Below are 16,327 nucleotides of genomic sequence, written 5' to 3'. Positions count from 1 at the left end.
GATAGAGGAAAGACCAATTTTCTTGGAGGAAATGTATAAGGAAGGTACAATGCAAATAAGGTACAATTACAATAGGAATACAAAAGTATGTGGACACTCCTTCAATTGAGTGGATTTGGCTATTTCAGCCACACCCGTGGCTGACATGTGTATACAATTGAGCACACAACCATGCAATCTCCATAGACCCAACATTGGCAGTAGAATGGCCTTACTGAAGAGCTCAGTGACTTTCAATATGGCAGTCATAGGATGCCACCTTTGCAACAAGTAAGTTAATCAATTTCCCCTGCTTGAGCTGCCTCGGTGAACACTAAGTGCTGTTATTGTATAGTGGAAACGTTTAGGAGCATCAATGGCTCAGCCGCGAAGTGTTAGGCCACACAAGCTCACATTACAGGACCGCCAAGTGCTGAAGCGTGTAAAAGGTGTCTTCGGTTGTAACACTCACCACCGAGTTCCAAATGGCCTCTGGAAGCAACGCCAGCACAAGACCTGTTCATCGGGAGCTTCATGAAATGGGTTTCCATGGCAAGATCACCATGTGCACCATGGTGCATGTGCACCATGTGCACCATTACACCTCTCCAGCCAAGCATCGGCTGGAGTGGTGTAAAGCTAGCTGCAACTGGACTCTGGAACAGTGGAAACACGTTCTCTGGAGTGATGAATCACACTTCACCATCTAGCAGTCCGAAGGACGAATCTGGGTTTGGTAGATGCCAGGAGAACGCTACCTGGCCCAATGCATAGAGCCAACTGTGAAGTTTGGTGGATTTATTTTATTTTACCTTTATTTAACTAGGCAAGTCAGTTAAGAACACATTCTTATTTTCAATGACGGCCTAGGAACAGTGGGTTAACTGCCTGTTCAGGGGCAGAACGACAGATTTGTACCTTGTCAGCTCGGGGATATGAACTTGCAACCTTTCGGTTACAAGACCAACAGTACCCTGCCGCCCCATGAGGTGGGGAATAATGGTCAGGTTCAGGCTAGGCCCCTTCAATGAAGGGAAATCTTAACACTACAGCATACAATAACATTGTAGACGATTCTGTGCTTCCAACTTTGTGGCGACAGTTTGGAGAAGGCCCTGTCCTGTTTCAGCATGACAATGCCCCCGTGCACAAAGCAAGATCCATGCAAAAATGGGTTCTCAAGATCGGTGTGGAAGAACTTGACTGGCCTACACAGACCCCTGACCTCAACTCCATTGAATACCTTTAGGATGAATTGGAACACCAACTGCGAGCCAGGCCTAATCGTCCAACATCATTGCACGACCTCACTAATGCTTGTGGCTGAAAGGAAGCAAGTCCCTGCAGCAATGTTCCAACATATAGTGGAATGCCTTCCCAGAAGATTGGAGGCTGTTGTAGCAGAAAAGGGGGGACCAACTCCATATTAATGCCCATGATTTTGCAATGAGATGTTTGACTTTTGGTCATGTAGTTACTGTATGTCACACAAGGAATTAGCAAAATACCTCAGACTGGGGCAAAGGTACAGCTTCCAACATGTCAACGACCCTAAGCACACAGCCAAGACAACGCTGGAGTATCTTCAGAATCTCCTTTTTTCTTTATTTAAAACAAAACAACTATTTTCTACATTGTAGAATAATAGTGAAGACATCAAAACTATGAAATGACACATATGGAATCATGTAGTCACCCCAAAAAAGTGTTAAACAAATCAAAATATATTTTACATTTTAGATAATTCAAAGTAGCCACCCTTTGCCTTGATGACAGCTTTGCACACTCTTGGCATTTTCTTAACCAGCCTCATGAGGAATGCTTTTCCAACAGTCTTGAAGGAGTTCCCACATATGCTGGGCACTTATTGAATGCTTTTCCTTCACTCTGCTCTCTAACTCCTCCCAAACCATTTCAATTGGGTTTAATGTTATTTGATAGACTTCAATTATATCTGCTAATTTCATAGTCCCCCCGCCCCCCATGTCTTAACTGTATAATCGTGCAACATATTGCTCTCAATAATAGCCATTTCCCTGATTCCAAACCATACTGGTTCTCTAGCTAGGCTCCATACATGTCTGTTGAATCACCACGACTGTACTGTGGCTTGTCCTTGAGCAGCTGTGGATGCGACCTCTCCTCTCAGACAGTGGGGTTGTAATGTGGGGGAGGGTAATGGCATAGCCTGGCGTATGTAACAGCTAGTTAACCTCTGGTGCATGATAATGCCTAAATTCCCAGTGTGTGTTGTTAGCCTGCAGACTGTGGCCTCTACATGCTACCAGGACCAATGAGGCTACCCATAGGAGTCAGGTCAGGGTAGGCTCCAATCCACTACCACAATCTCAGTGAACTGTGTCACTGCGTACCTTTGTTTCCAAACACTGATATGGACACTTTGTTATAGAGTGGGGACGTGTAGTAGTTTATCTGAAGTACCGGCTCTTCTCCCAACATGGCTTCATGTGCAGGGTGACTGACATATGCAGCTTAGCAGCAGCTCTTCCAACTGCTATTGGGTAAGCCAATCAGATTGACATATCCCAGTGTGTAACAGCTAGACCATACCGGCGGTCACGAGTCATGAAGGCAGTCAAATTCCACATGGCCATTTAGCCATGGTAATTAGGCTTCTGCAAGCTCTGATGCTGGTCATTAGTAGCCTACCAAACTTGCTAACTGCCTGGTACTCAAGCACTCTATTGTCCCTCTAATCACTCTGACATCAATGCAAATGTATTTGAAAATCTAATCAAACACTTTATGAGAGCCCATGAGCTCATGTTGCGCAACATTTCTATAGGCTATGCAATTGTGGGTGATGGCCTCTAAAAAAAGAGGAGGATTCCATCAGCCTACTATATTTATTTCTCAACTTTACTAATAGTAAGCACAATGCTAATATTTATAACAGGAGTGTAGCCTACCTGGCTGGCATGAAAATAAACCACGGGGAAAAGCGTCCTCCATTCACTATTTAAGTGCATAGATGACAGGTTTTCCGGTTATATATTATCACTTGTGAATGATGCCCAGCATAAGAAACAATGGCTTTTTTTGTGATTTGTTAATATCATAGGTAGGGATAGGAAGGGAGAGAGAGAGAGAGAGAGACAGGGATAGGAAGGGAGAGAGAGAGAGACAGGGATAGGAAGGGAGAGAGAGAGAGAGAGAGAGAGACAGGGATAGGAAGGAGAGAGAGAGAGACAGGGATAGGAAGGGAGAGAGAGAGAGAGAGACAGGGATAGGAAGGGAGAGAGAGAGAGAGAGACAGGGATAGGAAGGGAGAGAGAGAGAGAGAGAGAGAGAGAGATAGGGATAGGAAGAGAGAGAGAGAGAGAGAGAGAGAGAGAGAGAGAGAGAGAGAGAGAGAGAGAGAGAGAGAGATGGAGGCAGGGATAGGAAGGAGGAGAGAGAAAGGTAGCTTTCACTCAGGTAGCTTTCACATGGCGGTGAATGAGCTGAGAGATAAAGCAAGAAGAGCATTCTATGCCATTAAAAGGAACATCAAAATCGAAATTCCAATTAGAATCTGTCTCAAACTCTTTCAATCAGTTATAGAACCAATTGCACTATATGGCAGTGAGGTATGGGGTCCGATCTCTAATAATGAATTTACCAAATGGGACAAACATCCAATCGAAATACTGCATGCAGAGTTTTGCAAGACTGTATTGTAGAGCAGAATTGGGCCAATACCCCCTCCTCATTCTAATAGAAAAAAAGAGCCATCAAATTTTACAACCACCTAAAAACAAGTCACCCCAAAACATTCCATCACACAGCTCTACAATGCCAAGAGATGAAAAACGAGACGAGTCCCTTCAGCCAGCTGGTTCTGAGGCTCAGTTCACCAACCCAAACCAACCCCATAGAGCCTCAGGACAGCATTCAGAAAATCTGGCCCAAGCAAATCAGCACAAAACAAAAATAAAAATATATCACCTATTGGAAAGACACCACAAAAAAATCTAAGTAAACTTCAATGCTATTTGGCTCTAAACAGACAGTACATGGTGGCAGACTATCTGACCACTGTGACTGAGAGAAAACTGAGGAAAACATTAACTAGGTACAGACTCAGTGACCACAGTCTGGCTATAGAGAGCGGTTGTCACAGACAAACCTGGCTGAGAGGACAGGCTGTGCTCACTCTGCTCCAGGGGAGAGGTAGAGACAGAGCTGCATTTCCTACTACACTGTGACAAATACTCAGACCTAAGAGAATATTTCTTTCCCAAAATTATAATTCAATATAAAGAATTTGAAACTATAAAAGATGAAGAAAAAATCCAATATTTATTGGGTGAAAAGCCCAAATGTGCAGTTTTGGCAGCCAAATATGTGTCCTCCTGCCACAACCTGAGGGACAGCCAGTGAAAAGTGCAAGTGCAAGTGTTGATAATATTTCCCATCTTGTTTTGTTTTGTTTTGTCTTTCATAGCATGTCATGTGTCTTCTCAGTCATGTTGACACTGATCCACTACCATTGCTTTAATGTATTGCTATTCTCATTAATATTGTTGTTGTAGTTGTTGTTAATGGTAAACCCATGTCCACAACTACTATTATTATTGCTGTTGGTCCCACCATTTATTTATATATAAATATATATATTTTTTTATTTTTTTTATATTTTATATATATACTTTTTTAATTTTTCAATATGTATACTTTGACAATGTAAGTAATAATGAACTTGCCATGTCAATAAAGTCAATTGAATTGAATTGAATTGCGAGAGATACAAGAATAGGAAGGGGGAGAGAGAGAGAGGTAGGGATAGGAAGGGGGAGAGCGAGGTAGGGATAGGAAGGGGGAGAGAGAGACAGGGATAGGAAGGGGGAGAGAGACAGGGATATGAAGGGGGAGAGAGAGACAGGGATATGAAGGGGGAGAGAGAGACAGGGATAGGAAGGGGAGAGAGAGAGAGACAGGGATAGGAAGGGGGGAGAGAGAGAGACAGGGATAGGAAGGGGGAGAGAGAGCGAGGTAGGGATAGGAGGGGGAGAGCAAGGTATGGATAGGAAGGGGGAGAGAGAGACAGGGATAGGAAGGGGGAGAGAGAGACAGGGATAGGAAGGGGGAGCGAGAGACAGGGATAGGAAGGGGGAGATAGAGACAGGGATAGGAAGGGGGAGAGAGAGACAGGGATAGGAAGGGGAGAGAGAGACAGGGATAGGAAGGGGGAGAGAGAGACAGGGATAGGAAGGGGAGAGAGAGAGACAGGGATAGGAATGGGGAGGGAGAGATAGGTAGGGATAGGAAGGGGGAGAGAGAGAGACATGGATAGGAAGGGGGAGAGAGAGACAGGGATAGGAAGGGGAGAGAGAGAGAGACAGGGATAGGAAGGGGGAGGGAGAGATAGGTAGGGATAGGAAGGGGGAGAGAGAGAGACAGGGATAGGACGGGGGAGAGAGAGGTATGGATAGGAAGGGGGAGAGCGAGGTATGGATAGGAAGGGGGAGAGCGAGGTATGGATAGGAAGGGGGAGAGAGAGACAGGGATAGGAAGGGGGAGAGAGAGACAGGGATAGGAAGGGGGGGAGAGAGACATGGATAGGAAGGGGGAGAGCGAGGTATGGATAGGAAGGGGGAGAGAGAGGTAGGGATAGGAAGGGGGAGAGCGAGGTATGGATAGGAAGGGGGAGAGAGAGACAGGGATAGGAAGGGGGAGAGAGAGACAGGGATAGGAAGGGGAGAGAGAGACAGGGATAGGAAGGGGGAGAGAGAGACATGGATAGGAAGGGGAGAGAGAGAGAGACAGGGATAGGAAGGGGGAGGGAGAGATAGGTAGGGATAGGAAGGGGGTGAGAGAGAGACAGGGATATGACGGGGGAGAGAGAGAGACAGGGATAGGAAGGGGAGAGAGAGGTAGGGATAGGAAGGGGGAGAGCGAGGTATGGATAGGAAGGGGGAGAGAGAGACAGGGATAGGAAGGGGGAGAGAGAGACAGGGATAGGAAGGGGGAGAGAGAGACAGGGATAGGAAGGGGAGAGAGAGACAGGGATAGGAAGGGGAGAGAGAGACAGGGATAGGAAGGGGAGAGAGAGACAGGGATAGGAAGGGGGGAGAGAGAGACAGGGATAGGAAGGGGGAGAGAGAGACAGGGATAGGAAGGGGAGAGAGCGAGAGCGAGAGACAGGGATAGGAAGGGGGAGGGAGAGATAGGTAGGGATAGGAAGGGGGAGAGAGAGAGACATGGATAGGACGGGGGAGAGAGAGACAGGAATAGGAAGGGGAGAGAGAGGTAGGGATAGGAAGGGGGAGAGAGGTAGGGATAGGAAGAGGGAGAGAGAGAGACAGGGATAGGAAGGGGGAGAGAGAGACAGGGATAGGAAGGGGGAGAGAGAGAGAGAGACAGGGATAGGAAGGGGGAGAGAGATGGGTAGGGATAGGAAGGGGAGAGAGAGATGGGTAGGGATAGGAAGGGGGAGAGAGATGGGTAGGGATAGGAAGGGGGAGAGAGAGATGGGTAGGGATAGGAAGGGGGAGAGAGATAGGTAGGGATAGGAAGGGAGAGAGAGAGAGGTAGGGATAGGAAGGGGGAGAGAGAGGTAGGGATAGGAAGGGGAGAGAGAGGTAGGGATAGGACGGGTCTGGCATTGAGCTGTTTGAAGGCCCAGCCTGGACCTGGGTACCACTAACCGCCTCACATCCCCGTGGAGAAAGAGATAAATATTACATTTCAGACCACTTCATTGAGTCAAAAAAAGAGCACCAGCATTGGCAGTTGGCATATATTGCCTCTAAATCACAAGTTCATACACAATCTACACACCCCTTTCAATCCCAAAGCAAGAGTCGAGAGTGGGTGAGAAAAATAGGGATAATTGGTAAAGAAATTGGAAAGCAGAGAAGGGGACAGAGATGAGAGAACAAGAGACAAGAGAGTAGAGAAAGCAGCAAACGTGAGGAAGAAATCCAAAACTAGAGGGAGCGGTGGATGGAGAGGAGAGAAAAAGAGAGAGAGAGGGGTGACAAAGAAGAGTGGGAGAGAAAGAGAGAGAGAGAGGGGTGACAAAGAAGAGTGGGAGAGAAAGAGAGAGAGAGAGAGAGAGAGAGGGGTGACAAAGAAGAGTGGTAGAGAAAGAGAGAGAGACAGTGCCATCAGAAAGTATTCACATCCCTTGACTTATTCCACATTTTTTGTTACAGACAGAATTGAAAATGGATTAAAAAGAGATGTCATCATTACATCCAGTCATTACCTAGATACTGGCGTTGTTTTATTATTATTATTAGGAATGGCAAGCCAGACAAAATTAAACCGCCATATTTATATAATGAATATGAACTCCGAGGGGGTTCATATTCATTGAACCTCTCACTAAAGGCTTCAGTCATACAAAAGTAATACTTAAATCCAAACGGGTTCTCCAGCAGATTAGTAAGAATGGCTCACCCTATGTTCAAGAATGGCCTTTTTCCATTTATTCAGATTACAATCTCTCACATTTGGTTATTTGAAAATCTAATCATCTCCAAAATATCCCTATTTTTAAAGCTAGCCATAGAAAGCTGGTTGAAATGTTTGTTTAATCAATCAGAAAAGACAGAACAATTATTACTGTAACGGTTTTCTGTATGGCAAAGAGAGTCGGACCAAAATGCGGCGTGTAGATTGCGATCCATGTTTAATAAAAACAAAGTAAACACGAATCAATACAAAAAACAATAAACGTAATGAAAAACGAAACAGCCTAAACTGGTGCACACTAACACTAGACAGTTACAAGGACACTAAGGACAATCACCCACGACAAACTCAAAGAATATGGCTGCCTAAATATGGTTCCCAATCAGAGACAACGATAAACACCTGTCTCTGATTGAGAACCACTCCAGACAGCCATAGACTTTGCTAGATCACCCCACTAGCTACAATCCCAATATATACACACCAAAACCCCAAGACAAAACACACCACAATACAAAAAAAACCCATGCCACACCCTGGCCTGACCCAATACATAAAGATAAACACAAAATACTTCGACCAGGGCGTGACAGAACCCCCCCCCCCTAAGGTGCGGACTCCCGAATGCACCTCAAAACAATAGGGAGGGTCCGGGTGGGTGCCTGTCCATGGTGGCGGCTCCGGCGCGGGACGTGGACCCCACTCAGTCAATGTCTTTGTCCCCTCTCCTCGCGTCCCTAGATAGTCCACCCTCGCCGCCAACCGTGGCCTAGTAGTCCTCACCCAGAACCCCACTTGACTGAGGAGCAGATCGGGACTGAAGGACAGCTCGGGACTGAGACAGCTCGGGACTGAGGGGAAGCTCGGGACTGAGGGGAAGCTCGGGAGTGAGAGGAAGCTCGGGAGTGAGAGGAAGCTCAGGCAGGTAGATAGATCTACCAGATCCTGCCTGGCTGGTGGTCTCAGCAGATCCTGGCTGACTGGCAGATCCTGGCTGACTGGCAGATCCTGGCTGATCTGGCGGATCCTGGCTGACTGGCGGATCCTGGCCGATCTGGAAGAGTCTGGTTGACTGGCAGATCTGGAAGAGTTTGGCGGACTGGCAGATCTGGAAGAGTCTGGCTGACTGGCGGATCCTGGCAGACTGAAAGATCTGGCTGCTTCATGCTGACTGGCGGCTCTGGCTGCTCCACGCTGACTGGCGGCTCTGGCTGCTCCATGTAGGCTGACAGCTCTGGCGGCTCCATGTAGACTGGCAGCTCCTTGCAGACTGGCAGCTCCTTGCAGACTGACAGCTCTGGCTGCTCCATGCAGACTGACAGCTCTGGCTGCTCCATGTAGACTGGCAGCTCTGGCTGCTCCATGCAGGCTGACAGCTCTGACTGCTCCATGCAGACTGGCAGCCCCTTGCAGACTGACAGCTCCTTACAGACTGGCAGCTCCTTGCAGACTGGCAGCTCCTTGCAGACTGACAGCTCTGGCTGCTCCATGCAGACTGACAGCTCTGGCTGCTCCATGCAGACTGACAGCTGTGGCTGCTCCATGCAGACTGGCAGCTCTGGCTGCTCCATGCAGGCTGACAGCTCTGACTGCTCCATACCGGCTGACAGCTCTGGCTGCGCTGAACAGACAGGAGACTCCAGCAGCGCTGTAGAGGAAGAAGGCTCTAGCTGCACTGAACAGGCGGGAGACTCCGGTAGCGCAGGAGAGGAGAAAGGCTCTGGCTGCGCTGAACAGGCAGGAGACTCCGGCAGCGCTGGAGAGGAGGAAGGCTCTGATAGCGCTAGACAGGCGGGAGACTCCGACAGCGCTGGAGAGGCGAGGCGCACTGTAGGCCTGATGCGTGGTGCTGGCACTGGTGGAACTGAACCGAGGACACGCACAGGAAGCCTGGTGCGGGGAGCTGCTACCGGAGGGCTGGGGTGTGGAGGTGGCACAGGATGGGCTAGATCGTGAAGGCGTACTGGAGATCTTGAGAGCAGTGCTGGCACAGGACGTGCATGGCTAGGGATGTGCACAGGAGGCCTGGTGCGTGAGGCTGGCACCAACTTCACCAGCCGACTAACACGCACCTCAGGACGATTATGGAGTGCTAACTCAGGTGCCATCAAATCCCTGACACGTTCCGTCGGGCGAATTCCATGCTTAAAGCACCAACACAGCAACTCCCTCATTTCTCTCTCTCCTCCAATTTCCCCATTAACTCCTTCAAAGTCTCTGCTTCGCTCACCTCCAACACCAGCTCTGGTTCTGGTCTCCACCTTGGCTCCTCACGATAATCAGGGAGAGTTGGCTCAGGTCTGACTCCTGACTCTGCCACACTCTCCCTGAGCCCCCCCCCCCCCAATACATTTTTGGGGCTGACTCTCAGGCTTCCATCCGCGTCGCCGTGCTGCCTCCTCATACCAGCGCCTCTCCGCTTTCCCCGCCTCCAGTTCTTCCTTGGGGCGGCGATATTCTCCAGGCTGAGCCCAGGGTCCTTTACCGTCCAGTTCTTCCTCCCATGTCCATTTCTCCAGGTGGTGCAGCCTCTCCCACTGCAGCTGCTGCTGCTCCTGCTGCTGCTGCCTCTGTTGCCTCTCCTGTGGCTCCTGCCTGTTAACACGCTGCTTGGTCCGTTTGACAACCTAATGATTGCATCATTACCGCAAAAAATGGATGAGGCAAGTGGAAGAAGGAATTGGTTCATCTGGAGTAGAGTCAAAATAAGTGTATAGGGCTCTACAGTGCGACCATTTTACTCACAACAAAACATGGAGCTGACAGAGATGGTCGCCTCGCTTCAGCTCCTTAAAAAACTATGCAGTTATTTGTTTCTTATGTTTTATTTCTTACATTGTTAGCCCAGAAAATCTCAAGAGCAATCGCCAACTACCTGCCCTCCAGGACACCTACACCACCCGATGTCACAGGAAGGACAAAAAGATCATCAAGGACAACAACCACCACTGCCTGTTCACCCCTCTACCATCCAGAAGGCGAGGTCAGTACAGGTGCATCAAAGCTGGGACCGAAAAACAGCTTCTATCTCAAGGCCATCAGACTGTTAAACAGCCATCACTAACATAGAGAGGCTGCTGCCAACATACAGACTCAAATCTCTGCCAACTTAAATAAATGGATTTAATAAATGTATCACTAGTCACTTTAAATAACGCCACTTTAATAATATTTACATACCCTACATTACTCATCTCATATGTATGTACTGTACTCTATACCATCTACTGCATCTTGCCTATGTCACACGGCCATCACTCATCCATGTATGTACACATTCTTATTCATCCCTTTACATGTGTGTGTATAAGGTAGTTGTTGTGAAATTGTTAGATTACTTGTTAGATATTACTGCATGGTCGGAACTAGAAGCACAAGCATTTCACTACACTAGCTTTAACATCTGCATACCATGTACAAAATTTGATTTGAAATATTTTGCTACATTCATACACAGACAAGATGTGGAATGTGAAATAGACAAATAAACTGTGTGTAGGCGTGTGTGAGCGTACTAGTGTGTGTGTATTTAGTACGTATTCAATTAACAAGTCACAACATTTTGGACAATGGAAAAGCCACCGAAAAACACATCACTGCCACAGAAACAAACCACAAGAGGAGTCCTCCAATCAGCAAAGAGCCTGACAAAAGAGAAGCCAATCAGAAGCAGTCTTTCCCTGGGGAAACAGCTCTGTGTGTAGGAGTAGGGGACATCCACCTGCGTTGTTTCCTAACATGCGGAGCCATGTAGAGGGGCAGTGTGCGTGTGTGTGTGTGTGCGTGTGCGTGTGCGTGTGCGTGTGCGTGTGCGTGTGCGTGTGTGTGTGTGTGTGTGTGTGTGTGTGTGTGTGTGTGTGCCTGTCAGGGTGTGTCTGTGTCTCCCTGAATGTCTTCACTTTGGTGTGTGTGTTAACGTTACTGTATACCAGCACGTGTGTGGTTGTGCGCCTGTCAGAGTGTGTCTGCATCTGAGTGTGACCCCGTGTGTGTGCTCCTGTCACAGTGTGTATGTCTCCGTATGTGTCCCTCCCTTGTGTGTCTCTCAGTGGGAGGCCTTCTGCTAGGCTGTCAGATTGAGAGGTCAGCCCGTCAGGGAGGGGTCAGCCCGTCAGGGAGGGGTCAGCCCGTCAGGGAGGGGTCAGCCCGTCAGGGAGGGATCAGCCATTCATATGGTCAGATGCACGGTAGCGGGTTGCTATTAGCGGAGTGGAATGTAACGAGGTAAAACCGCTGTACGGGAGCGAGAGAGCTCTGCGTGAGATGGACAGCAGGGTAATTTCCCACAAACCACTGCTTTCCCACCCATCCAGAAAGGCAACCAAGACTTTTATGAAGTTAGAATAGTCACATTTACTCGCATGGAGATCCCCTCTAGCTTGATGCATTTCTATGCTCAAAACACACAAGTAGAAAGTGTTGTTATTGACTTGGCCAACAGTTCAACAGCGGTTTAATGTCTATCATATTATAAAGTAACACAGCCATTCAAAAATAAAACTTACAATGTGAAACCATTGATAATGGTGCAGTGCAGTGCAGTTACAATACAGTATCTCCTTTCCCATTCACTGAATCACAGATTCTTGTTTTAAAACCCACTTCACGTATAAAGAGAGAGAGAAAATGTAATGTGAATTAGGCAGAAGGGTGTAATCTCCTGTGTGAGATTAAATGGGCGATAGGCGAGACGAGGGCAGGCCAGGGTGCTGACAACAAGATAAACGTGCGACTCTCCCTGGCCCTTCCGCACCACTTCACTGCCAGCCCATCAATCCTCTCCTTTATGAAACACAGAGTAAAGGGAGTTGACGTGTTTTTTGGGCCCTGGTTAAACCGCTAAGCTAGAAGAGGCTTCAAAACAGAGGATGACTTATTCCTCCAGCCAAAGCTCCATTTGTAGACTTCAATTTCAATCAGCCGTGTTGCGGTTCTAATGGGGTATAGGCCTATCTGCAAAAACATGTTACACCAGCGCAGCCATCATAATAGATCACACGGCGGGTCAGTGTGTGTGCACGTGTCCTGGTACAGAGAGCTAAAATGCTGTAGCAGTGTTTTGCCTGGTGTTTAATATGCAGCATATTAAGGAAGAGGGGCCATTACACAGGTACACCTTGTACAGGGGACAATAAATATAAATAATAATAATTAATAATAAATAAACCAATTTGTAAGTCGCTCTGGATAAGAGCGTCTGCTAAATGACTTAAATGTAATGTAAATGTAAAAGGTCACTAAAATGTGCCGTTTGTAACAAAGCATAATGCCACAGATGTCTCAAGTTGAGGGAGCGTGCAATTGCCATGCTGACTGCAGGAATGTCCACCAGAGCTGTTGCCAGAGAATTTAATGTTAATTTCTCTACAATAAGCAGCCTCCAACATCGTTTTACAGAATTTGGCAGTACGTCCTACCGGCCTCACAACTTCAGATCACGTGTAACCACACCAGCCCATGACCTCCACACCCTGCTTCTTCACCTGCGGGATTGTCTCAGACCAGCCACCCGGACAGCTGATGAAACTGTGGGTTTGCACAAGCAAATAATTTCTGCACAAACTGTCAGAAACCATTAGTGTGTGTGGGCAAGCGGTTTGCTGATGTCAATGTTTTGAACAGAGTGCCCTATGGTGGCGGTTGGGTTATGGACAGGCATAAGCTACGGACAAGGAACACAGTGCAATTCATCTGCCGTCATTACAGCATGTTTCGGCATGATAATGCACGACCCCACGTTGCAAGGATCTGTACATAATTCTTCCATGGCCTGCACACTCGCCAGAAATGTCACCCATTCAGCACGTTTGGGATGCTTTCGATCGACGTGTACGACACCGTGCTTCAGTTCCCGCCAATATCAAGCAACTTCACACAGCCATTGAAGGGGAGTGTGACAACATTCCACAGGCCAAAATCAACAGCCTGATCAACTCTGTGAGGAAGAGATGCATCGTGCTGCATGTGGCAAATGCTGGTCATAACAGATACTGACTGGTTTTCTGATCCACGCACCTACCTTTTTTTGAAGGTACAGTCTCCGTGACTAACATATGCATATCTGTATTGCCAGTCATGTGAAATCCATAGATTAGGGCCTAATGATTTTGTTTCAATTGACTGATTTCCTAATATGAACTGTAACTCATTAATGCCTTTGAAATTCTTGCATGTTACATTTATATTTTTGTTCAGTGTATTTTCTTTGAGGGAAAACTAAAGTTGCACCCCCTGATTAATCTACTGAAGCAACAATGTTTGCTAATTTATAAATAAAATAAAAATTTACATAAGTACTCAGTACATTACTTTGTTGAAGCACCATTTGGCAGCGATTACAGCCTAGCTTCTTGGGTATGACGCTACAAGCTAGGCACACCTGTATTTCGGGAGTTTCTCCCATTCTTCTCTGAAGATCCTCTCAAGTGCTGTCAGGTTGGATGGGGTGCCTTTTCAGGTCTTTCTGGAGATGTTCGATCGGGTTCAAGTCCGGGCTCTGGCTGGGCCACTCAAGGACATTCAGAGACTTGTCCCAAAGTCCCTCCTGCATTTTATTGGCTGTGTGCTTAGCGTTATTGTCCTGTTGGAAGGTGAACCTTCGCCCCAGTCTTCACCCAAGAGGTCCTGAGCGCTACCTGGAGCAGGTTTTCATCAAGGATCTCTCTGTACTTTGCTCCATTCATCTTGCCTCAATCCTGACTAGATGATGATGCCACCACCAAGCGGGCTGTCATGTGCCTTTTACTTAGGAGTGGCTTTCATCTGGTGGAGTGATGCAGATATGGTTGTACTTCTGGAAGGTTCTCCCATCTCCACAGAGGAACTCTAGAGCTCTGTCAGTGACCATCTTGCTCAGGAATAGTCTTGGTGGTTCCATACATCTTCCATTTAATGATGGAGGCCACTGTGTTCTTGGGGACCTTCAATGCTGCAGACATTTTTTGGTACCCTTCCCCAAATCTGTGCCTCGACACAATCCTATCTCGGAGCGCTACGGACAATTCCTTCAACCTCATGGCTTGGTTTTTGCTCTGACATGCACTGTCAACTGTCGGACCTTATATAGACAGGTGTGTGTCTTTCCAAATCATGTCCAATGAATTGAATTTACCACAGGTGGACTCCAATCAAGTTGTAGAAACATCTCAAGGATGACAAATGGAAACAGGATGCACCAGAGCTCAATTTCGAGTATCATAGCAAAGGCTCTGAATACTTTCTGAAGGCACTGTACGCAGCATATTAAGGAAGAGGGGTTAGGCTTGTCTGGTGTTTATTTTGCAGAGTATTATGGAAGAGGGGTTAGGGTTACTTGGTGTTTAATATACAGCATATTAAGGAAGAGGGGTTAGGCTTGTCTGGTGTTTATTTTGCAGAGTATTATGGAAGAGGGGTTAGAGTTACTTGGTGTTTAATATACAGCATATTAAGGAAGAGGGGTTAGGCTTGTCTGGTGTTTATTTTGCAGAGTATTATGGAAGTGGGGTTAGAGTTACTTGGTGTTTAATATACAGCATATTAAGGAAGAGGGGTTAGGGTTACTTGGTGTTTATTTTGCAGAGTATTATGGAAGAGGGGTTAGGGTTACTTGGTGTTTAATATACAGCATATTATGGAAGAGGGGTTAGGCTTGTCTGGTGTTTATTTTGCAGAGTATTATGGAAGAGGGGTTAGGGTTACTTGGTGTTTAATATACAGCATATTAAGGAAGAGGGGTTAGGCTTGTCTGGTGTTTATTTTGCAGAGTATTATGGAAGAGGGGTTAGGGTTACTTGGTGTTTAATATACAGCATATTAAGGAAGAGGGGTTAGGCTTGTCTGGTGTTTATTTTGCAGAGTATTATGGAAGAGGGGTTAGGGTTACTTGGTGTTTAATATACAGCATATTATGGAAGAGGGGTTAGGCTTGTCTGGTGTTTATTATACAGCATATTAAGGAAGAGGGGTTAGGGTTGTCTGGTGTTTAATATACAGCATATTAAGGAAGAGGGGTTAGGGTTGTCTGGTGTTTAATATACAGCATATTAAGGAAGAGGGGTTAGGGTTGTCTGGTGTTTATTTTGCAGAGTATTATGGAAGAGGGTTAGGGTTACTTGGTGTTTAATATACAGCATATTAAGGAAGAGGGGTTAGGGTTGTCTGGTGTTTAATATACAGCATATTAAGGAAGAGGGGTTAGGGTTACTTGGTGTTTAATATACAGCATATTAAGGAAGAGGGGTTAGGCTTGTCTGGTGTTTATTTTGCAGAGTATTATGGAAGAGGGGTTAGGGTTACTTGGTGTTTAATATACCGCATATTAAGGAAGAGGGGTTAGGCTTGTCTGGTGTTTAATATACAGCATATTAAGGAAGAGGGGTTAGGGTTGTCTGGTGTTTAATATACAGCATATTAAGGAAGAGGGGTTAGGGTTGTCTGGTGTTTATTTTGCAGAGTATTATGGAAGAGGGGTTAGGGTTGTCTTGTGTTTAATATACAGCATATTATGGAAGAGGGGTTAGGGTTGTCTGGTGTTTAATATACAGCATATTAAGGAAGAGGGGTTAGGGTTGTCTGGTGTTTATTTTGCAGAGTATTATGGAAGAGGGGTTAGGGTTACTTGGTGTTTAATATACAGCATATTATGGAAGAGGGGTTAGGGTTGTCTGGTGTTTATTTTGCAGAGTATTATGGAAGAGGGGTTAGGGTTACTTGGTGTTTAATATACAGCATATTAAGGAAGAGGGGTTAGGGTTGTCTGGTGTTTATTTTGCAGAGTATTATGGAAGAGGGTTAGGGTTACTTGGTGTTTAATATACAGCATATTATGGAAGAGGGGTTAGGCTTGTCTGGTGTTTATTTTGCAGAAAATTAAGGAATATGGGTTAGGCTTGTCTGGTGTTCATTTCGCAGAAAATTAAGGAATAGGGGTTAGGCTTGTCTGGTG

The sequence above is a fragment of the Oncorhynchus keta genome, chromosome 35 (genome assembly GCF_023373465.1).
Source record: "Oncorhynchus keta strain PuntledgeMale-10-30-2019 chromosome 35, Oket_V2, whole genome shotgun sequence".
Classification (NCBI taxonomy): domain Eukaryota; kingdom Metazoa; phylum Chordata; class Actinopteri; order Salmoniformes; family Salmonidae; genus Oncorhynchus; species Oncorhynchus keta.
This window is presented reverse-complemented; position numbering follows the sequence as displayed.